Source organism: Lycorma delicatula, chromosome 2, assembly GCF_047948215.1.
Source record: "Lycorma delicatula isolate Av1 chromosome 2, ASM4794821v1, whole genome shotgun sequence".
Classification (NCBI taxonomy): domain Eukaryota; kingdom Metazoa; phylum Arthropoda; class Insecta; order Hemiptera; family Fulgoridae; genus Lycorma; species Lycorma delicatula.
Genome location: NC_134456.1, coordinates 8,818,910 through 8,844,018, shown reverse-complemented (window position 1 = coordinate 8,844,018; position 25,109 = coordinate 8,818,910). Strand labels below are relative to the sequence as shown.

At 28.8% G+C, this 25,109-nt stretch overlaps 1 protein-coding gene across 2 annotated transcripts in view; it reads left to right on the top strand.

Annotated features, from left to right (window-relative positions):
* The window catches only part of LOC142320462 (breast cancer anti-estrogen resistance protein 3 homolog), a 416,915-nt gene that overhangs the window by 1,900 nt on the left and 389,906 nt on the right, over positions 1-25,109 (top strand). The window contains exon 1 of one of the 2 annotated variants that reach the window (XM_075358262.1): positions 7,486-8,101. The exons of the other annotated variant lie outside the window; for it this stretch is intronic. The gene's annotated coding sequence lies outside the window, so the exon portion shown is untranslated. Of the gene's footprint in view, positions 1-7,485; positions 8,102-25,109 lie in introns of those variants that run through there. 2 annotated transcript variants of the gene reach the window in all.

Sequence of the window (25,109 nt, the reverse complement as noted above, 5' to 3'; positions counted from 1 at the left end):
TTTTATTTTACTTGACAACTGCAAATTGGATGGACCAATTTTGATGAAATTTGACACGATTATTTCTGTATATGGGACATTAATCCCGTTTGATATTGGTCGCAAACGGTCTACGGGCAGAGAGATATGAGCCTTATGAGTCCCGTACCTCAAAATTTTATCAAAGAATTGATAAATTATTTCACATAATATAACGCCCTTTAGGAAGTTAATAAATATGCTTTCTGATATTGTTTGGTCTTATTCACACCTCCATTTGGAGATGGGCCAAACCCTTTTTATCTTTTTTTATTGTTAAAGGACTCAAAGTGTCATTCTTGACTAATTAAATAATTCCATTACGTTAATATGTAAGTTTGGTTATGTATTTGGCCGATCTCATTCAGGGAGGGGAGATAAAATCCTAATTTTTTTTACATCATTTACCATTTTGATTGATATTTTCAGACTGGATTAACTGATTTTTTTAAATTTTGTACTATTACATAAAAACGGGTCATTCATTCCGCTTTTTGGTCGCAAAATATTGATGTAGTCGATCAAGAGGACGGAGATGTACGGTTATCATGGTTTCCTTATCGAAAGTTGTTTGTAAAGAGTAGAATAATTTTTTACACATTTCAATATCTCCTATGAAGCTTATGGATTTTTGGTTAACATTTTCTATTTTTTACAATCAAAGTAGTATCAAAAAGGGAAGGAAAGCACGATACGTCAATTTTTTTTTTAAATCAATTACATTGACGATATACTTTACCATTATATTTTTATATTAATGATTTAATTATGCAATATTTAAGTACAGTTGCAAAAAATATCAAATGTTCAGTAAAAATTTTGGTCCCATTTCCATCCTCGATCAACTAACCATTTCACCTTAAAAACTATTGAGTATTAGATAGTTTTAAAATTTTTTGAAAGAGTTAACAATTCCTATTATGTTTCACATAATTTAATGCCCCTTAGGAAGTTAATAAATATCCTTACTCATATTTTTTGGTCTTATTCAAACCACCATAATGGTGGTGGAGGCAAATGTTTGTAAAAACAAACATGTTATTAAACGCTTGGCTAGCCAAATACTCCTCCAGTACTGTACTATTTAAATAAATATTTTATGTTTCTATGAAAGTGCTACTATCTATTTCAGCTTTTATGAGTGTGTCTCCTTCAAAATCTATCTGTAAGTTGATCAAGTTGAATCTTTCTTTATATTTATATATATAATATTTTCTAAAATATCTACATTTTTTATTTATGTTTTCTTTTTCAATTTCTAATATTTCTAAAATTAGTATTAACATCAGAAATGGAAGATTTATTGTTTATAAGAGGTTCCCCAACAATACAGAAGCCCAATTTTTTATTTTTATAATGCCTAAAATGTTCATAAAATCTGGTTTTTATTTTAGTTATTATTAAAAATATAATTGAGAAAAAAAATCAAAATTCTTAGTAAAATATCTTGGAACCGATTTGACTACCTTGACCGAATAAAATTTTAATCATCAATTCTACTTATAAAATATAATTGCTAAAAAAAGAACAGTAAAAATTTGTAGTAAAAAAAAGATTTAGATCCTGCTTGATGATACCTCATGTAATATTTTCAATAACAGACACAGTTTGAAAAACAGATAAAATGTCAGATATTTAAGAAAAAAAAATTAAAAAACCTTTATTAAAATTTCTTTGTATTTTTGCCAAAAATTCTTAAGTAGGGGCCTATGGGATCCCTTTATTAATATGTTCTTATGTAGTCTGCATTAATACTAAATACAGCGGATTTTCAACTATGAAAATAAAAAAAAAAAAATGGATAATTTAGTTACGGATTCCATTCTAACCTCTTGTTTTTTTTTCTTTTTGAGTAAAAGTTTATTTATTGCAATAATTATTTACTTCATTAAATCCGCCCAATTTGGTGCGATGTTATTCAACAAAACAAAAAAATTATTTTTTTATTTTTTTTGTCTTCAGTCATTTGACTGGTTTGATGCAGCTCTCCAAGATTCCCTATCTAGTGCTAGTCATTTCACTTCAGTATACCCTCTACATCCTACATCCCTAACAATTTGTTTTACATATTCCAAACGTGGCCAGCCTACACAATTTTTTCCATCTACCTGTCCTTCCGATATTAAAGCGAGACTATTCCAGGATGCCTTAGTATGTGGCCTATAAGTCTGTCTCTTATTTTAACTATATTTTTCCAAATGCTTCTTTCTTCATCTATTTGCCGCAATACCTCTTCATTTGTCGCTTTATCCACCCGTCTGATTTTTAACATTCTCCTATAGCACCGCATTTCAAAAGCTTCTAATCTTTTCTTCTCAGATACTCCGATCGTCCAAGTTTCACTTCCATATAAAGCGACGCTCCAAACATACACTTTCAAAAATCTTTTCCTGACATTTAAATTAATTTTTGATGTAAACAAATTATATTTCTTACTGAAGGCTCGTTTCGCTTGTGCTATTCGGCATTTTATATCGCTCCTGCTTCGTCCATCTTTAGTAATTCTACCTCCCAAATAACAAAATTCTTCTACCTCCATAATCTTTTCTCCTCCTATTTTCACATTCAGCGGTCCATCTTTGTTATTTCTACTACATTTCATTACTTTTGTTTTGTTCTTGTTTATTTTCATGCGATAGTTCTTGCGTAGGACTTCATCTATGCCGTTCATTGTTTCTTCTAAATCCTTTTTACTCTCGGCTAGAATTACTATATCATCAGCAAATCGTAGCGTCTTTATCTTTTCACCTTGTACTGTTACTCCGAATCTAAATTGTTCTTTAACATCATTAACTGCTAGTTCCATGTAAAGATTAAAAAGTAACGGAGATAGGGAACATCCTTGTCGGACTCCCTTTCTTATTACGGCTTCTTTCTTATGTTCTTCAATTATTACTGTTGCTGTTTGGTTCCTGTACATGTTAGCAATTGTTCTTGTATCTCTGTATTTGAACCCTAATTTTTTAAAATGCTGAACATTTTATTCCAGTGTACGTTATCGAATGCCTTTTCTAGGTCTATAAACGCCAAGTATGTTGGTTTGTTTTTCTTTAATCTTCCTTCTACTATTAATCTGAGGCCTAAAATTGCTTCCCTTGTCCCTACACTTTTCCTGAAACCAAATTGGTCTTCTCCAATTTAGGAGAAGACTTAACTATAAAAAATTATAGTTACTAAAAATAAAAAATATGGGATATTGTCCCTTGTCCGATGAGATCAAAAATCAAGCCGAAGTAGTGACATATATATATATATTTTGTCAATAGGTTTTCGAGAAATAATACAAAAATGTGTAAAAATAATGTTGAATATCTCGCACCACTAAATCCAATCGATTATACCTTTGGAATTTTAAATAACTTAACAAATAAAATACTTTCCTCGTACTTAAGCCCAATTTTTTACCACCACTATAGAAAAGTTAAAAATTCAATATTTGGAAAACTCGTTACCACCCTTTTTTAATTTTGGCCAAAATTTAATGCAATCAATATCCCATATATGAGAATATGAAAAATGTTAAGTCATTCTTGAAGATTTAACGTTGAGCAAGTTTTAAGATATTAATCAAAATACAACGCACGTATTAATTCATTTTTAACAAAGTTATTATCTGTAACCTCTACTTAATTCAGTTTATTACTTATTTCATGTTTATGGCAGCCGCAACGTGTAACGGCGAGCGTGGATGATCAGCCTGCACGTCACTGCTATATTGTTGTTTTTTGAAACATTGGTACACCGTGATTAGTCATCTCTTAATAGCATGAACATGATGCTACTGTTATATACAAAGCAATTTATTTTTGTGTGTTTAGTTTACAGTATTAAGAAAGTGACTTATGAACTAATTAAACTGAACAAACGTAACCGAAAAGATACCAATCTGACGAATTGTTGGAGAGAAGTGGGCATCAAGTTCTCCGGCTTCCACTTTACCATTCTGATTTAAATCAGATCGAGATGGTATGGTCAGAGGTAAAACGACATGTTGCCAACCATAACACAACATTTAATATTTCAGAAGTGCAGAAACTGTGTAAAGATAAAATTAATTCGATGAGCGACAAACACTGGAAAACTTACTATGAAAAGATTAAAAAAAATCGAAAGTGAATATTGGAGCCAAGAGTCTGTAATACGAGATTCTCTAAAAGAATCTTTCATTGTCTCTTTATGTAGTGACGTTATTTTTACCCGGATTTGAATACTAGGTCGCGGATACCGGTGTTCTTTGGTGGTTGGGTTTCAATTAATCACACATGGCAGGAGTGGTCGAACTGAGACTGTACAAGACTACACTTCATTTGCAAGTCGACTCATACATATCATCCTCATTTACCCTCTGAAGCACAGAGTTATCATAAAAGAATGGTGCGGTTTCAGTAATTCATTTGATGGTCGACTTCATTTCCAACAAGATAGTGCTCCCCCGCACTTCAATGCATCGGTCACGGACGCTTTGAACGAAAAATTTGCAGATCGATGGATAGGCCGGCAAGGATCCATACTTTGGCCTCCAAGGAGTCCAGACCTGACACCTTGCGATTTTTTCTTGGGGGCTACATCAAAAGCGTTGTTTATACGCAAAAAATTCACGACCTAAACCACTTAAAAAACAGGATTAATGAAGCAATGACAATCATTAACGAAGAAATGTTAACTAATGTTTGGAGAGAAGTTGAGTATCGTTTGGAATTTTGTCGAGCGACTAAGGGCGCACATATTGAAATTTATTAATTATGTAAAAAAATGTTTGAGACGAGAAATTTGAAAAATAAAAAACATAAACTGTAAGTAATTCTGTTTTAATTTAAACCAAAACCGCACCATTCTTTTATGATAACCCTGTATTATCTGGACGGTAATTCCCGGAGATTAAACATGAAAGAAGAAAGTGATAATAGTGACAGTTATCCTGAAAATATTGATGAGAGCGTTCTAGCTGAGGAATTAAATGGATTATTCATTTTCCAGTAAGTAATTAAAGTTACAGTAATAACCATCTACCGCAATATTTACCGTGTAATAAGTAATAGATAATATTTTCGTATCCGTTATTACACTTTACAATGTACAGGACAGAATTAGCCGACCTGTATCTAATTTCAAAATTGTTGCATTCATTTGTTAAAAATAGAACAAATTATCCGGTAAGGGAGGTTACTAAGAGCAAAAAATATGTTTTTACTTTGGGTAGTAATTGTCGCCACTCCAAGCTCGCCGTTACTTGGCGGCGACTGTATAATTGAGTATTATTGTTTGATTGCATATGTTATGTTAATCATAAAACTTGGTCTTTTTCAGTATCTGTTACAATTAAAAGTTACATTTTCTGTTGGTTTAAAAAACCAACAGTTTTTTAAACTGCTGGTGACGCAAATGAGTTTTTATGGTTTCGAAAAATCTCTATTTGGGTCCTGTATACGTACATACATCTTTAAGAAATTTCAATATTTTTTTTTTATTTGTTTTAGGACCCTGTAGGCCAAAATACATTAAAAATTGGTTTTTGAAAATCATTTTTAAAAAATTTTTTAAAATCTTTTGAAAATCGAAATGTCGATTTTTTGAAAATCGACATTTTTAAAATCCCGATACGTAAAATTTTACGGATCGCTGTACTTCACCATTATTGCAATATAGCTACACCCGGGACAGATTAGAAAATATCTATATGGAAATTTTTTTTATATGATAAACCTTTCCAAACCCAAAAATTTATTAACCAGTCTGATTTATTTAAAACATTTTCGATTAATATTAAAAAAAAATATTTCACAAGAACCTTAATGGCGAATTATTACTTTAAAGATTTTCATTGGTGTATATATATATATATATATATATATATATATATATATATATAAAAGCCACTTGAATGATTACTCATTCTTCCTATAAAACATGCCATGCGACATCTGGTGATATGAATTTTTATTAACCTGTCTTACTGACATTGCCAACAAATCAAGGTTGTTCACTATAATTACTATTATTATCCTTTACTGTATTTCCCCCTTTATTAAAACAAAATATTCCTATTTTTTTTTCTTTTTTAATCCAACCATACTCGTTAATATTGTATAATTATATAAATATATTGGTTATAATTTAAATAAAAATAATTATGGTTGGCGACCTACCGTACAATGTAATGTGTATGCAAATTAAAATTGGTAAAAAAAAATATTGGCTCCAGTAAATTAATATCACAATATTATTCTAAATATAGAATGAAATCTTAATTGGAAGTAATAAATATTTCAACCAAAACCAGATTAAATTATGTTTCGCCGAAACCTGATTTTATTAATATGCGTTTACGTGCAGTTAATAATTTTCTTCTTTATTATTTTTTTTTAATGTGAAAAAATTCTTCACAAGATTACTGTTTCTTAAAATATTTTAAAATGTAGAATTAATTATTTTTTTGTTTTATTTTATTAATATAATCGGTTTTTTCATAATTATTTTATTATGTCTATTTAAAATTTGTTTGCACTGTCATATTAACATTCTACACCTCTTTTTTTACGAATAAAATATATTTTTTTGTCGAAAAAATAATTCTCGGAAACAAATAGCAATTTTATTTGTATTAGTGTTAATAACAAAATGAAAAATTTATTAAAAGGTACTTCGTACGATTATATTTTCCGTTTAAAAAATCTACAAAGGATTATATAACTTATCTGCCTTCACCCTTGACAAATTTTATTTCAAATATTCTATGGGGTTTTACTATTACTATTACTATTTAAAATCGATCTCATCAATGAAAAATCTAGTAAGACTTCCTCGAACGACTGTTCACTCAATTATTTATTCATTTCTAACAAAGTTATTATCTCTAACTTCTATTTAACTCAGATTATTACGTATTACGTTGTATTTTATTTTTGAGTATTATTGTTTGATTTCTCATATTGTGTTAATCATAATCTATAATTTTATATGACGTTGATTCTTTTCCCGTATCTGTTACAATTAAAGAGTTACACGTTTTTATAATTTTATACTATTTAAAAATCGAAAATGAATATTATGATTTTAATAAATGTCTATTGGGGTCCAACATACACAGGGTTAATATAATATATTTACCTCGTGTTTTGGCAGTTTTATGGTATATTTTATTTTTACTTTACAAGTTCTAGCGTTCAAGTCCTAGCAAAGGCAGTACTTTTATACGGATTTAAATACTAGATCGTGGATACCAGTGTTCCTTGGTGGTTGGGTTTCAATTAACCACACATCTCAGAAATGGTCGAACAGAGACTGTACAAGACGACACTTCATTTACACTCATTCATATCATCCTCTGAAGTAATACCTGATCGGTAATTCTCAGAGGCTAAACAGGAAAAAGAAAGTTAGTGCCGATAGTCGCCGCTAGTACCGCCACACTCGCGCGAATTAAATACGTTAGGATTCCAACGTGGGAGGTCATACGTTCAGATCGGCTCAGCCGTTAAGCTGCTACGATGTAACAAACATACATACACCCTTAAAACATTAAACATCTTTTTGCCCAATCGTGTAAAAGAGGAGAAAAAATTTAATTATTTTTATTTTGTTTCTTTAAATTTCATTCTTTTGAACTCGCACGTAATTAAGACTGAATAAATTGATATTTGTTTTTATAATACGATACGGACAAAATAATGGAAATCGTGTAAAATATCATTTAAACATTTTTTGTACTTTTTTAAGTCTGTTTTTTTGAATTCTTTTTAATTTATTTTACGTCGTTTTGTCTTATTCCAAAGTTCAGTCATGAAAAAAATCGCAAGAAACGTAAAAACATGTAACTTTCGTAATGAAGAAAAAAATAGTATTATGAAATGTGACGCAGAGAAACAAGATTATAATTGAATGTGACCTAAGACTTCCTGGAATAAATAAAATGTAAATATTTTATTAATCTGTATTTTGCAATTAATTTCCTTGAATTTTCACGTGAAGATATATATTTTATATCACAAATAACAAGTTATTATACAAATTGATTCAGATAGAATGTTACAAACTGCAGACATGTTTTATTAGTGAAAATATAGAAGGTTCATATTCTGTAAATGTAAGTTTGAAATTTTGTTTCATAAGTAATACTTAGTTAAAATCTGCCACACTTTGGTATATTTTGTTTTTAATAATCTTCAAACTTTTTACGTTTTTAATTACTTTCTTTAATCTTATAATTTTACTCGGAATCAAATCCTTTATATGTTTTGTTTTTAAAACTTTTGTGTGTTATTAGAACCTATCTAACAACGTTAGTTTATGATAAAAAATGTTTTTCATCCTCAATATTTTGTCTTTTAAATAAAAATACAGTTCCGAGACTTTTTTTTTCTCTGGTCAGATTTCATTTAAAACTAGTAAATTTAGCCCGTAATTTGGTCCCAAGAAGTACAGCCAGGCTTAATTTTATCGAAGGCGCAGAAGTTACGGTGAAATTTCGTATTTGCACTCGTTGACGAAACGTTTGCGAATGTCTTTATATGAATTTTATTTTCACCAGTATTTAATGTCCTAAAAAATTTGTTACATTCTTCGTGGGTCATTAAGTATATCGTAAAACAAATAATTATGATAAAAAAATAAATATATAAAAATATTTTCAAATTGCTTAGATTATTCAGAAACATTTATCCAGTTTTTAAAACAAAACCTTGTTCATAAATTATATAAAAAATAAATAGAAATAAAACAAGTCTAACTGGGGAATCTCTCCTTATCGTTTAAGTCGATATAAGAGTAAAAAACAATACTTAAAATTTAAATATTTTTTTTTTAATTTAGCGAAATGAAATTAAAACAACTGCTTTCTTTTCTTTTCCTGTTTAGCCTCCGGTAACTACCGTTCAGATAATACTTCAGAGAATGAATGAGGATGATATGTATGAGTGTAAATGAAGTGTAGTCTTGTACATTCTCAGTTCGACCATTCCTAAGCTGTGTGTGGTTAATTGGAAACCCAGCCACCAAAGAACACCGGTATCCACGATCTAGTATTCTAATCCGTGTAAAAATAGCTGGCTTTACTAGGACTTGAACGCTGGAACTCTCGACTTCCAAATCAGCTGATTTGGGAAGACGCGTTCACCACTAGACCAACCTGGCTAACCCATAACGTAACGTCTTCAAAAAATCTAAATTTAAAGTAAAATAATAAAAAAAAAATATTTATTATTTTTTTTATGTGCTTTATTTGGAAATTATTTTATTTTTTCCGTATTTTTTAAAAATTGATATGGACACCATATGAATTCCTTGTACGCCTATTAAATTATATAAACACAGTATTTTTTTTTTTTTTAATGATAAGTAGATAAAATTTTATTTCATTAATAACTTTTGATATTTTTTCTTTTTTTTTTATTGTTATTATTGAATTATTATTTATTGTAATTTTTTTACAATCGGAGATAATAATTATTAATAAATCAATATATTTAAATTAAAAGAAAAAGTTAAAAAAAAGAAAAGGAAATGAAATTGAATTCGAACCGATGTGCCTTCCTCTTGTAAGATGAAAAATATTTCAGTAATTAAAATTTTATTTGGCTATAACTCTGGAAACAATGAAAATAAGTACCACTTATGACATATCTTTGAAAAACTCTCAATAAGTGCTTATTTCTGCAGTTAAGAAAAAATCTTATTTTTTCTGGATTTTGAGCTTTTTTGGACACTTTTGGTCTAGTCGATTGCATTAAAAATGGGAGGTGCAGAACTAGATGTTACAATAGTCATAAATCTAAAATTTCAACATCCTACGGCTAATCGTTTTTCAGTTATGCGAGATACATACATACGTACAGACGTCACGCCGAAACTACTCAAAATGGATTCAGGGATGGTCAAAATCCACATTTCCGTTGAAATCCGAAAACCGAAATTTTTCGCCATCACAATACTTCCTTTACTTTGTACAAGAAACTAAAAAAAAAAAATATTTTATTTTAAATATGTTAGGTTCATTTAAAATGTAATTTTTTTTTACTTATAAAAAACTACATTAAGAAAAATAAAATGGTTTGAAAGAAAAGAAAAAGGTGGAAACATTTATTTTGGTAAAAACAAATAAAAGTAATGTAAAGAAACTGCATAACGGAGACTACTGCCGATTGTGATCTGATTTAAATTTTTTTTTATCTTAAAGTTTATTATTAATTTTTTTTGTAATTTTACGTGAAAATAGTTTTAATATTAGAGTGATATTGGTCCATACATTATTACACTAAAACAATTCTTTACCGAGTAATAATGTTCTTGCCACAAATAAAATATTACTTTAAAGATTATAGAACACACCAATTATCTCTCATAGTAAATATACAGGCCAAACAAGTCGGTATTAAAAAATTAAAAAATATGTACGTGTCTAATGGTAATCGGATTAAGAAGTTGTAAAAGATGTGAAAAGTAACAGATATAGTTTTTAAGGGAATCCTATCTTGAGAACAAATTAACATTTGCAGTCGTATAAAACAAAACAACAAACACAACCTAGTCTTTTTTTTCCTAATCATTGCACCATAAATAAAAATAAGAAAAAATACGAGTAGATCTAAAGATTTTTAATATTGATATATTAAAAAAAGCTAACAAGTATAGGAATTTCCCGTCATGCGGCTTTTTTCTAGTGCGCGCACGCGCGCGCACAAATTAAAAATATTTATAATTTTTTTAAATATAATATTTTTTTTACAGCTGTACGTCACAAAAGACGCTCCTTGTGGTGGAACGGGGTACTATTGATGTAGTATACTCACTTAGCCACTGTTTAGAGCATTTTTTGGATGAGGTTACGATTTTCAAAAAACATTTTTTTCAAATATTATTTTTTAGTGGTTAACGAATATGCCTAAGAAAAATAAGACTTAAATTAGGCGAAACCTCGAGATACTGAAGGTAAACATTTCATAGAAGTTTGTTACATTTTTCTTGAATCATTTTGTAAATAATTATACTGTAATAATTATAATAAAAAAGTAAATAAAAATATTTCCAAATTGCTTATTTAGATTATTCAGAAAAAAACATTATTCTGATTTTTGGGAGTTATTTTTTCAATTTATTTTATGTACGTTTCCATACATAACCTTTAAATTTGGTCAAAAATTTATTTCCAAGAAATTGTACTTGTTCTAAGGTCTGGATGGAATCTTTCGCTCGCGTAAATGAAAAACAAAGCGTTTCCAGTCCTATATTTTTTATTATCTTTTTTCATTATTTTGATCTTAGTAATTTTCTAATAAATAATGATAGAAACTTCTTGAAACGTTCTGTATATAAATCAACAAGCGCAAGTGTCAAATTACAAATATTTTTTTATGATTAAATAATATAATAATGTTGAATCTGACAGAGAATTGAACCAAGGAGCCGAATGAGTATTCCCGTATTAAAACTTGTAACAAAATAACAAAAGAAAATAATAAATTAATAATTTTAAAACTTCTTTGCTTTTAATTTATAGTAAAATATTTTTGTGAAAAATATATCCAGTCCGAGTAAGTAGAAAATATGAAAAATAAATAGTTGTTTCAACAATTGAATAGAACCTGCAATCAGAAGAAACTAAAACTTTAATTAAAAATTTAATCTTTTGTTTTCTATTTTTTTTTGGAGATTCTATTATAAGCAAGTCATTTTCTAAAAAGAAAAAAAATATTGTAGAGGGCTAGGTGAAGACAGATTAGATTTCAAACAGATTTAAAATAAATTCATTCTAAAAGTTAAATTAAAATCACTGCCCACTATAAATAGGTCGAAATACTATATAGGTTAGTTTGATACAACAGCACATAGTAACCCAATTCTGTTAAGAAGTTTACATTAAGAATCTTGAACCGATGTTTGGTAAGAACAAAAGGATTAGAGCATTTTGTGATTCTGTTTCTGCCACCCACATAATATCACTAGAACAGTTAACTTCAAGGATGAAGAAAATAAAATCTTCCACCTCCTTCATAACTGTAGGTAGAGCTGAGTTTGTGGTTATTCATTTGATACCATCATGTATAGTAATGTAAAAATAATAGCAGATACTCAAGCAGAGAAGCAAACACTTTTTAATCAATTTTTTTTTTATCTTTTGAATTAAATCTCTTTTTTAATCAAATCTTTTTTTGCAGCAATTTGTAAAATATCCTGTCATTCCAACAAACATTACTGTATTTATTATAATAATAATTATTATTGTTATTATTTAAATTATGAGAGTCCTGCGGGCTGTTCTAGTTGTTAATTTGTCGCAAATCAGTTAACAACTAATTTTTGAGGTCGAAGGTTCTCAGGTTCGAATTCTAGTAAAAGGTAATTGCTTTTGTATGGATTTGAATACTAGACAATGGGTACTCATGTCTCAGGAATCGTTGGCCTGAATCTGTACAAAATTACACTTCATTTACATGTCATACGTATGATTCTCATCTCATTGGGCCGTGGGAGAGTTGCTTATTGTTCACTAACTGAACAGATTGCATTGTACACATTACGAGAAAAAAGGAAAAATTAGGAGATCTTGATGATTAAAGGTAATAGGAAAAGGTGGATTGTATTATTAGAAGACTAGAATACATTTTTTGGACATCCAAAAATGGAAACGTACTTAGAAAGATGAACGTTCATAACTGCCTTGCTGAAGTCAATTAGAAGAATACTGTTCCCACTTAGAACAATATGTTTGCTAGTCAGTTAGGATATGACTGGGAAAGTAACAGACTAATGACGTATAAAATGGCTGAGCATTAAATAAGTAAATATTTGATTGAATTATTACATTTATAGGAAAAGCAATTTATTACCACATAATATTTCAACTGATGTAAGCAAATTCCTGCAAAATCCCAATAATGTACTATTACATTCCTGGTTAGTTAAAAATAATCAGATGTGAGGAATTGTAATTTAATGTATGGGGATCAATTACCTGTATAGGACTTTGTACTCATTTTGTTGAAATTTATTTATTTTTTCATGATACTTCTATGATTAGAAGTATTTGTTTATCTATGCCTATTATCTATTCCGTTTTGTTATTGTCTATGCCTCCTTTATCCCTGTTATTTCTGTTTTTATTTTATAAATATAACAGGATTCTCCATTAAGGATGTGAAGACCACCAAGTCCTCCTACTACGTCCTTAATATGTATGTTATTTGTTGATGAGAATTCTGTTTGTTAACTATAAAAAAATATAACAGACATGGATTCAACTAATCCCATGCTTTCTTCTTCAAATACATACATCCCAATAACATAAGGCACTTTTTTTTTTTACTCGCATACAGTTGAAATATTTATCAAAACCAAAAATATTTGAGTTTCTCCATTGTCAAAATGAATATCCTCAGAATGGCATCTATGCTGCTTTTACAGGCAACAGAATGCATGATAGTTAGTGAATTAGATGATACCAGTTTAGTTAAAGAAAAACACAAGTTCAAGGAAAGTCATTAATTGTAGAAAATAATAATAATAATAATTGTAGAAAATAGGCTTATATAAAAAAAAGCCTCTTTTATGGTATTTGTAGCTCTTGAAAAGGGATTTGATAATGGTAGAATGAAACAAAATGTGTAACACTTTAATGAAAATTACTTAAAAAGAAAGAAGAATTACATGTATTCTGTATTAGAATCAAGTTTCAGTGATAAAATTAGAAAAAAGAAAGCTAATTACAACTCAAAAAAGAGTGAGATAATGATTTAGTTTGACTGTATTACTTTTTAATTTGGGTTCATGAAAACAAACACATGAATTGAAGGAAAAACTTGTGAACGGAGTATAAAATAAAGGTATTATAACACACTTAAATTTTTTGTTTGCCGAAAAGCAAAAATGATTTTGATAAAATGCATGGCATGGATTTTTTGCTATGAAAGGGTCAAAATCTGTTATATGCCCACAACTCTTCCGTTAGTTGGTTCTTAGATAGTACCACTATATTCAAATAAGAAAATAAATAAATAAAATTATTTATGTAATCTAACAAAACTTAATTAAATTATGCTCACTTCGCTCACTACTAACCTTGACTAGCAAGCATAGGTTAAGTTTGGTTATATAAATATTTATAATTTTATTTATTTATTTTATTATTTCAATATAGCGTTTCAGTGGTACCATCTAAGAACTAACTAACTACAGAAGCATTCTGGGCATATAATGGATGTTGAACCTATGAGAGAAATTAAGTTAAAAAAATGATGATTACTAAACTAGTGTATATGAGCTGTAATAGAAAGTTTGATAATGAAGAATTAAAAATGACATAGGTGAACAAAACAGAAGCTTTTTAGAGAATAAAATTTTATAGCATGAAATAATACAGACATGAAAAGCACAAGACTGACACAAACAAGGAAAGCTTTCACTTAAAAAAGTGTTTTTGTAGTATCAGATATTAATGATTTATAAATTAGAAAAGGTTGGTTGAAAAATTTGTATGAGGTCTTAACAGGTATAATAGTAAGTTGGGCTGAACTCCAGTATATATAATTTTAATTTCATTACACAAAATATGCTATAATAATTTATGAATGAGGAAAAGTTAGTTTTACTTAATATTTTATTATAATAAAATAATTCACTATTCTTTGAAATAACATCAAAAAATTGAAGGTTATCTTTATTAGCATATATAATTATATAATAAATCATTTTTTTAAATTATACATTCAATGTGTTTAAAAAAATATTTTATGAAAATTAAAACATATAAGAAAAGTAAAAAAATATACTCGTTTCAAGTGAAATTGAAAAACCTGAAAAAACATCACAATTCTAAAAACTAAAATGTAATACTTTCTCAATTTTTATTTAAATTTCTAGTTTTAGAAATTTATTATGGTCTACTAACCCTTAATTTAGTACCAAGTCAAAACTAAAAGAAGTAGAAGCAGTTTTGTTATATATTTGAGTACAAATTTTTTTTTTTTAATTTTGGCTTTATTGCTTTTATAAAAAATTTTACACTGAAACTGGAAGTTCTTTCTGGTCTTTTACAGATTTACAAAGTAAATTTATGAATACCTTGAAAAACTTTTTTTTCAACTGCAATTTTTCTTTTTTGATTTTACAATTTTTCCAGAAATTAATTTTTAAAAAAACACTTCCTAACCAAGTATCTCCGAATCTTCATATAAGATAATTATTATAAGCTGTATTATATGCTTATATGAATTATCTTCTTTATTTTCATCAGTATAACATGTCCTAAAAGTTTGTTACATTTTCCTGGATCATTTTGTATGTAACTAAACTGTAATAATTATGGTAAAAAAAGAAAATAAATAAATAAAAATATTTTCAATAGTTTTTCTATATATTTTATTACAAGTTTTTTTTAAATTTTTGGCTGTATTGCTTTTATAAAGTTGATTTTAATTTATATTTTTTGTTTTAATATTATTAAAAATTTTGATAGGCTTATAAAAAATCCTGCTGCCTACACCACAAAGTTATTCATAAGAAATGTAAGGATTCTAGGCTTGTTTTTCATCATATGGTGATTTCTGATTCCTTTAGGCATGTCTCTTGCACAAAGTCCAACTTCATTCTCCTTTATCCCAGCTAAATCTTTTAATTCCTCATTGCTCATACTTTACAACAATTTATAATTTTTATTCTTTTTGTTCCTTCTATCATTATTTTAACTAATCCTTTTCCTCTTATGATAACTATATCCCAACCAGCTTCAATTTTCATTGGCTTATGGTCTTCTATTCTCATTAATCTTAACATTTAGTTTTATACCTTATTATATAAATATCTTTTAATTTTGAATACATTTGTTGAACATCCTGGACACCTTTGGAAATCTTTTATAGTTCATTTTTCTCCCTTCTACAGAATTTCTTACCACAATTTCATCATATAGAATAAAATCTCCTTATTCACGATTCCGTTAATCGCGGTGCAATAGAGTGCGATGTCGTTTCTATATTCGCGTACGACATCGCATTTTTATTGAAATTAAACAATAAAAATATTTAAAGATTTAATAGCGCAGGTAGAGTAGAACGTGAAGAGGTAGAAGATACGATCCCTGGAAAACAGTTAAATGTCAAACCGAAGACATTTAAACTATTCCATTATCTTATCCACTTTTTTTATAGATGCTGATCTTTCTTTGAATAAAAGCTTAATTTAAGAACAAAATTGAAGATGCCATGCAAGAATACACAGAACTTCACACGGATTGAGGAACAAGAGCGAGACAAGGAAAAATTACAAATTTTTGTAAATGCAATCCAAAATACTGTAGGTTAGTTTTGTAAATTTTCTTTACAGTGATTTTAGTTTTAGTGTACGTAGTATTGTAGTGCTGTTTTCTTGACTATTTGAGACGATTACCGTGTACGATTTGAACATGTAATACAGTTTTCTAAAGTACATACTGTATTAAATCAAAATTCTGATTAAATTTAAATCAAAGTTTCGTAAGTGCGTACGAGTAAATTAGGAAGTATTCTTTATTTTTTAAATATATTTTGTGTAGTGGTACCTTTTTGCTGTACTAAACTAGTTCTTAAAATTAATGTTGCCGTCTGTATTTCATCAATAACATCGCCCTAAGTAAGTACACATGATTTTTTTTCATTTTGCATATAACCTAACCATTCTTCGTTAAATGAATATTAGTTCCGTTCTGTATTCGCGGGATTTTTACGGTCTAACCCCCGTGAATAAGGAAATTTTAATGTATATTAAACAAGGTTAGGTAGCATCTTGCCTTACTCCTTTTCATAAATAATAACGTGTATTTTAAGGATCCTTTATTTTCATAAGACATTTTCTAACTTAGATACAATTATTAATTAAATCCATTTCTATTCTTTGCCTTTTCAATATTTCTGTTAGATTGTCCCATTTGCTTCATATTTTTGCACCATGTAAAAGTATTATGTTTTATCTCCTCTAATATACTAATCACCATTAATAATTATACCATTAATCATATCTGTTTTGCCTCCTCTCTTCTTAAATACAATTACTTCCATTTTTCCAGGTTTTTTTTCTGTTAAGATTTCACTGAATGATATTTGGTGATTACGAACTATAAAAAATTGTCGTGTAATCTTGACACTACTACCATGCTACTTTGCATTTTGCAGATTGGAAACTGTAAACATGGTAGATTTAAAAAAGTTCAGCCACATTGTTCTATTGTAGACAACATTACAGTTATACCACCTCTTTTAATCCTTCTTCATAAATTATTCATTATTTAGCCATTAAAAGTGACACTTTTAATGGAAGCTTATCTTCCATTTTTCTACATTCATACTTGGACAACAATTATCTGGTTATTGTTCAAAAAAAAAATGTTCCTTTGTAGACATTTGGCTATATTTTTGTTTAGATTGATTTCTGTGCGATTCCTTTTTTATTTATTTCATGAATAGTTTGCTCTTAACTTCAGCTTTTCATCACCATCTTCCATCAATTATATTTGTGCCGATTATTTTCATCTCTCTTTTTTAAATGTTATTATTTAATTGATTGAAAAAACATTCTTATACTCTGTGCCTATTTGTTCACAAATACAGAGGTGCCTTCCACCTCTTGTTGATTATTGCCATAACTTATCATATTGTTTCCCCAGAAACCCAAATAAGAATTAATTTTAATTCTGGAATATTTATCAGAAAAATAATATGCCACAATGCTAAAAACAGGAAAATCATTAGATAAAGAAATTGCTGTTGCATTCTGTCTATAGTTGTCCTACCCCTAACATGTTGAACAGATGCAGTTTGCAACCATTCTTAATATAGAGAGCAGATGCTGCTCTGAATCTGCCTCTAACATGTTTGTCATAGCTTTTGTGAAGTACTACTTAATCTAATTTCTAACCTTCACCTGCCTAGCTTGGGAGGCCCTACCAGTTGTTAAGCAACTACTGCATTGTTCTTAGGATCAATGTAGTACACATCACCAACATTAGATCCTATTCTTTCTTGGTGGGAAGAAACCTGTGTCTATCAAAAATAAGAAAAAATTGAAGACAAATATTATGAAGAAACTATATTTCAGCATAAATGAAGAAGGATACATGTAACTTATTTTAAAAGTAATATTTGCATGAAAATGTATTGATTATCAGAATGGCATTAGACTTTATTTCATTTTATCATTCTGTTATAATATAATAATCAAATTCTGAATAATGATGTCTACAAAAAAAAGAAAAAAAATCAAAATTACATTTATGTTAAAACGATTCATTTTTTATAAAAATCTTTTAATCAAATGTTCTCTTAAAAGTAGTTCCATTTGGTAAGCATACAGATCATAATAAAAAAATAAATATATAAAACCGATATAGGGGTTGAATCCGAGACTTCATACTTGTGTTCTATAAAACATTTAATAAAAACTTTTAAAATATTTCTTGAGAAAGGTTTTTTTGAAATCTATGTTGAATTAAAAATTAATAAATCAATTACTATTCATTAATTTGACGTTTCTTCAAAAAGAAAAAACAATGAAGAAAAATTTTAGGAAAGCATTATTTTTTTACATTCTTTTGAGGGAAGCCTACAAAAAACAATTACAAGAATGAAAAGAAACGTTATAGAAGTATAGAGAAAAATGTAACAACTAAGTTTGTTAAGAATGTGGAATAAAATTTTCTTTTCCTCAAATTTTTCTTACAAATTTCCTTGAATTTTCATGAAAAAATAATTTTCAATATAAAAATAAATCTTTTTATACGAGGGTCTTGTGGGAATAATTGGCCAGTATCTCTTACTCCTCTTCATTTTCCCCAATGTCCACCAATTTTGATTTTTTCAATAAAAATTGTTATCTTAAGTAGGTTGAAATATTTTGATAAAATTAGGTTAGGTATACATATATTCAACTACATTTTCAACAACATAAATTTACTTGAAAATTTTATCTTTGAAAATTTCAAAATTGCCGTCATTAAAATCTTTTTATCATTAATAGATCTGTAAATATTAGTTTAATTGAAGTATGTTTTACAGATAAAATATTAAGTCTTATACTATGAATAAAATTGTCCCTCATTTTTCAAATCGGTTGATAAGTAACTTAGAAATTTTATGCCTGTTTTGACTTACTTTACCAATTGAACTTCGGAAAAAATTCTAATTATTAATTTTTAAGATATAATTTTTTACTGAAAAGATACTAAATTGCAGGCAGAGGGGAAAATGAAGCAAGATAGGACATTTGTTCACTTTAATCTTTTTGTTTATTTTGATGTCTTGAATTATAAATCTCTTAAGTTTGGGTTAGATCTACACCTCCTGGAAGACTTTTTATATTATTATGGTTTAATAATTTCATGTTAAGCAATAACTACAGGAAAAATTTTAAATCAACTCTGTTATTTAACATATTAGGTTAGTTTATCTTGTTAAGATTCTCCATTTAATTTACGTGGAAAACTTAACAACTGTACAACCAAAAAACTCTTTCTACAAATAAATAAAAAAAGATAATTGAAATTCATCTGTTTAATAATAATAAAATTTGAATATATATATAAAAGTAATTTAAATTGAGAATTTCCTTTGTTTTGTAAAGTCGATTGTAAAACAGAACAGAAGTAGATAGTAACTATGTTACTGTAACAAATAGTTCATTTAAGATTAAACATTTGTTCAAATAAAATAAAATTATTTAATCGACACAGCTGATATAAAGTAGAGTTAGAAAAAACTACATATTATATGAGACTACACAATCTACAATGCACTGCATGTTAAATATTACATAAATAAATAAATAATATTATGTACAAAATTTACATAAAATAAGTTATGAGGTATGCGAATCCATGTTTTATTTTCTAACATTATTTATACATTATATTAAAATATTCTGCGTGTTATAGTAACAAATAATGATTGAATGTAAATACAGTTTGATTCTGCAATAATAATATCTCATTTATTATTACCTACTGACTACAGTATAATATTATTCGTTTTGTATTACTTCACGCCCCCTAACCCAATGAAATATTTACGAAGTAATATTTTGTTTATATTTAAATATATATAAAATGTTACTCCACTTGGGTGGTTTTAAAAACAGAATTAATGGTATCAATCGGCTTTATTATTTAATACTAATGACAATAACTGCCTTTTTCATAGATGTGATATTGAATATCTTTTATTACGTTCAAAAAGAAATACTCCTTGTTCATAAATAGGCAAAATCTATATAATATTATCAACCTTTTTTTACTTTTATATGTTATTTTTTTAAAAAAGAAAATTTTCATACCGATTGATTATAGGAAACAGGAAAATTTTTTTAATTAGATATTCTTATGGAAAAATTATATTAAACTAGGCGGTGCGCTCACTTTGCTTGCCCAATCCTCTAGCCAGCATATCTGCAATGTTTGTTATCCTCATGGTTGTGAGAATAATACTGATAAATAACAAAGTATTCAGGCTTTATGAAACCTGAAGAAAACTAAATCACAAAAAGGCTGAATAATTATGGTAACTAAAGTATACAGCAGTAGGCTTGTAAATAAAATTAGGGGGGTGGTGCCCCAGAAAATTTTTTTCTGGGCCTTTTCAAGACCATGGTTAAAGTTTTCTGTAAAATAAAAAAAACCCGAAAAAATGAATCAAATAGAATAGCTGGAAGCAGGATAATAATCTAATTCTACACTTTATCACATTTAAAAATATGATACTCAGTTTTTAACCACAATGTGCTTTAAAACTGTATTATTCGGTTTAACCGAATAAATAATAAAATGCCAATACAGATAATAGTTTTTACTATTAATAGATAACTTAATAAAATGTCCGCTTAAAAACACAGGTCCAATGGTACTTAATTTAAATTTCTATGCACACAGAACAAATACATAATTAGTTGTTACTAATTACTTTTTCTTTTGCTCTTCCAACATGTTTTTGGACAGATTTGGTAATCGAAGAGACCTTGCTTTCTGCCATCTTCTGATTACTGTTAAAAAAAACAGCTAAACCACTTTCATATTACTTACACTGACTAAGCTAGAAAAGGGAACGAACAAGAAACGTTACATACACCCGCGAAGTAAAAAAATAACTTCCACCATCACGATAGAGTCGGCACTGCGAGAACGACAGTGCTCTCTTTCCCTTGCAGCCTCACATGCATCTTCCTAAGTGCACATGCGCACAACAGCCAAACACTACGTCGCTGGAACTGTGAAGCGCACAGTTCCAAACAAAGATTTTTGTATCTTTTTCATAAACTTGGGGATGGCTACTGACATTTTTTTTTTGTCTTCAGTCATTTGACTGGTTTAATGCAGCTCTCCAAGATTCCCTATCTAGTGCTAGTCGTTTCATTTCAGTATACCCTCTACATCCTTCATCCCTAACAATTTGTTTTACATATGCCAAACGTGGCCTGCCTACACAATTTTTCCCTTCTACCTGTCCTTCCAATATTAAAGCGACTATTCCAGGATGCCTTAGTATGCGGGCTATAAGTCTGTCTCTTCTTTTAACTATATTTTTCCAAATGCTTCTTTCTTCATCTATTTGCCGCAATATCTCTTCATTTGTCACTTTATCCACCCGTCTGATTTTTAACATTCTCCTATAGCACCACATTTCAAAAGCCTCTAATCTTTTCTTCTCAGATACTACGATTGACATAGACTGACATTAAGTTAATTATTATATATTGTACAAGTATAAAGAAAGAATTAAAGAAAAAAGTACTCATTATATTAAATGTTATCAATAATATCAAGTGGAAATAGGGGGTGCTGCAGTTCCACAGTGTCTATACGCGAGCCGTCACTGGTACACACGAAAACTTATTTCTGTTGCCATTCTGGTGACAAATATTAATTAAATTTTTAATTATCAATTAATTTTTAATTTTTTTCTTCTTTAATTAACAACTTCACACTCAAGGGGCTAGGGCCTCGATCTACGGCTTACAACTTTACCTTCTTTCTTTTATTTTTTCCTGTTTAGCCTCCGGTAACTACCGTTTAGATAATTCTTCAGAGGATGAATGAGGATGATATGTATGAGTGTAAATGAAGTGTAGTCTTGTACATTCTCAGTTCGACTATTCCTGAGATGTGTGGTAAATTGAAACCCAACCAACCAAAGAACACCGGTATCTACGATCTAGTATTCAAATCCGTGTAAAAATAACTGGCTATACTAGGACTTGAACGGTGTAACTCTCGACTTCCAAATCAGCTGATTTGGGAAGACGCGTTAACCACTAGACCAACCCGGTGGGGTTGGTCTTACAACTTTACCTGGGATAACACAAATGTATCCTACAAATTTGAAAGCGATCGGCCGATACGTAGAGCCGAAATTTTCGGCTTTACGTATAAGATATATATAGATATATTACATAAATAAGTAAAAAGACAATCTTCGTTTTGTGTGTGCCCTAATAACTCAAAAACTACTTAAACAGTTTCGCTGAAAATTTCACAATTTATTATTATTTGTCCCGGGAACATATATTAGTGGATATATGTATATTAGCGTATATATATATAGCGTACATATATATATTAGCGTATATATGTATATATATACGTCATTATATATATATATATATATATGACGTATTTTCTATATAAGGCAATCATGACATGATTAATTTTTTTATTCCCGGCTTTAGATTTACTACTGCTCAGCTTCATAGCTCTAAAAAGGAAGTATCGCAATCAGTCAAAATGTTGGATATCAGGGGCTCGCTATTGTACCATATCACAAGACCCCCCTTAATCGAACTATCAAAAAAGTTATATTAATTTCTAGAAGATATATTTATGTGTGTGTGTGTATGTTGACATTTATTTTGATTAACATCTCTGGACTGGCCTGAAATAAATTCTTCGAAAATAGCTCAAAAAAATCTCTTTATCTGGGACCTTTATGACATGAAAGTTTGGATAAAATTATAAAAAGTTGTGTTTTGAATTTTTTAAGTGGTCTTAAAAAATAAGCTTAACAACGATAAAAATACATATTAGGTATTTAAAATTCAAAGTCGATCGGACTTAAAAGTGGAGGGGGTACTGAACATTATTTCTAAACATTTTGTATCCCATATTTTGAAAAACCTGTTGACCATAAACGTTTACTTGAGAATAAAAGTACAACAGTTGTATGCTTATTTAAAAGTTTAACGGTTACGATCTGTCCATCGAATAATTTTTTGACTGCTATCGTAGAATTTTTTTAAATAATTAATTATCTTCAGAAATAGATATAGTTGTTCTTCACCGGATTTATATACTGTTCTCAGATAAAGAAGTCTTTTTTTAATTTTATTAATTGATTTTGATGACTAAGAAGCAATGTTTCGCGATAAAAACAACATTTTGTAACAAAGAAATTACTTTAAAATAACCAGAAAAATTGAACTAACCAATAAACTACTTTTTGTAGAAACAAATTACACTATAATTGAATAGCCTCGTTCCTTACATTGAACAGTGGGAATATTCACTTGTTTGCCTCAGTTGTTTTTATAGGTTAGATTATCTGCCTTTCAACCATGAATCGTGCACAAGCGTCTTGAAGGACGTTCAGAACACGCGTTATCTCCTCTTACCATTTTTGCGAAAAAAGTTGAATAAAAAACATCTTTTACTTGATTTTTTCTATACGTAAATCTTGGATGACTTATTCAAAAATAGTTCTTACGTCTGCATACAAGAATTCGTTTGCTGAGAATGTTTTAAAATAAAATCTTGCTTTTTTTTTAGTGCAAAAATTTATCTTTCATCTTTGCTGCAATAAAAACTCCAATAAAGAAATATGGTCGATTGTTTAACTAAAGTAACGTATTTAATATTAAAAAGAAAAGAAAATATTACCAACAGCATTACAATTTCCCTACGTGTATTCCTGTTGCCGAGAGGTACATTTTAAAATTTTATGTTGTATTAATTTAGGACGACTTTGTTATTGTCCGTTAGCTTTTATCTAATAGATTTTATTCTGTCAATAATATTTTATGGAAAATATTGTTTTTTTTTTTTTTGTCTTAAGTAATTTGACTGGTTTGATGCAGCTCTCCAAGATTCCTTATCTAGTGCTAGTCGTTTCGTTTCAGTATACCCTCTACATCCTACATCTCTAACAATTTGTTTTACATACTCCAAACGTGGCCTGCCTACACAATTTTTCCCTTCTACCTGTCCTTCCAATATTAAAGCGACTATTCCAGGATGCCTTAGTATGTGGCCTATAAGTCTGTCTCTTCTTTTAACTATATTTTTCCAAACGCTTCTTTCTTCATCTATTTGCCGCAATACCTCTTCATTTGTCACTTTATCCACCCGTCTGATTTTTAACATTCTCCTATAGCACCGCATTTCAAAAGCTTCTAATCTTTTCTTCTCAGATACTCCGATCGTCCAAGTTTCACTTCCATATAAAGCGACACTCCAAACATACACTTTCAAAAATCTTTTCCTGATATTTAAATTAATTTTTGATGTAAACAAATTATATTTCTTACTGAAGGCTCGTTTAGCTTGTGCTATTCGGCATTTTATATCGCTCCTGCTTCGTCCATCTTTAGTATTTCTACCTCCCAAATAACAAAATTGTTCTACCTCCGTAATCTTTTCTCCTCCTATTTTCACATTCAGCGGTCCATCTTTGTTATTTCTACTACATTTCATTACTTTTGTTTTGTTCTTGTTTATTTTTACGCGATAGTTCTTGCGCAGGACTTCATCTATGCCGTTCATTGTTTCTTCTAAATCCTTTTTACTCTCGGCTAGAATTACTATATCATCAGCAAATCGTAGCATCTTTATGTTTTCACCTTGTACTGTTACTCCGAATCTAAATTGTTCTTTAACATCATTAACTGCTAGTTCCATGTAAAGATTAAAAAGTAACGGAGACAGGGAACATCCTTGTCGGACTCCTTTTCTTATTACGGCTTCTTTCTTATCTTCTTCAATTGTTACTGTTCCTGTTTGGTTCCTGTACATGTTAGCAATTGTTCTTCTATCTCTGTATTTGAACCCTAATTTTTTTTAAATGCTGAACATTTTATTCCAGTCTACGTTATCGAAT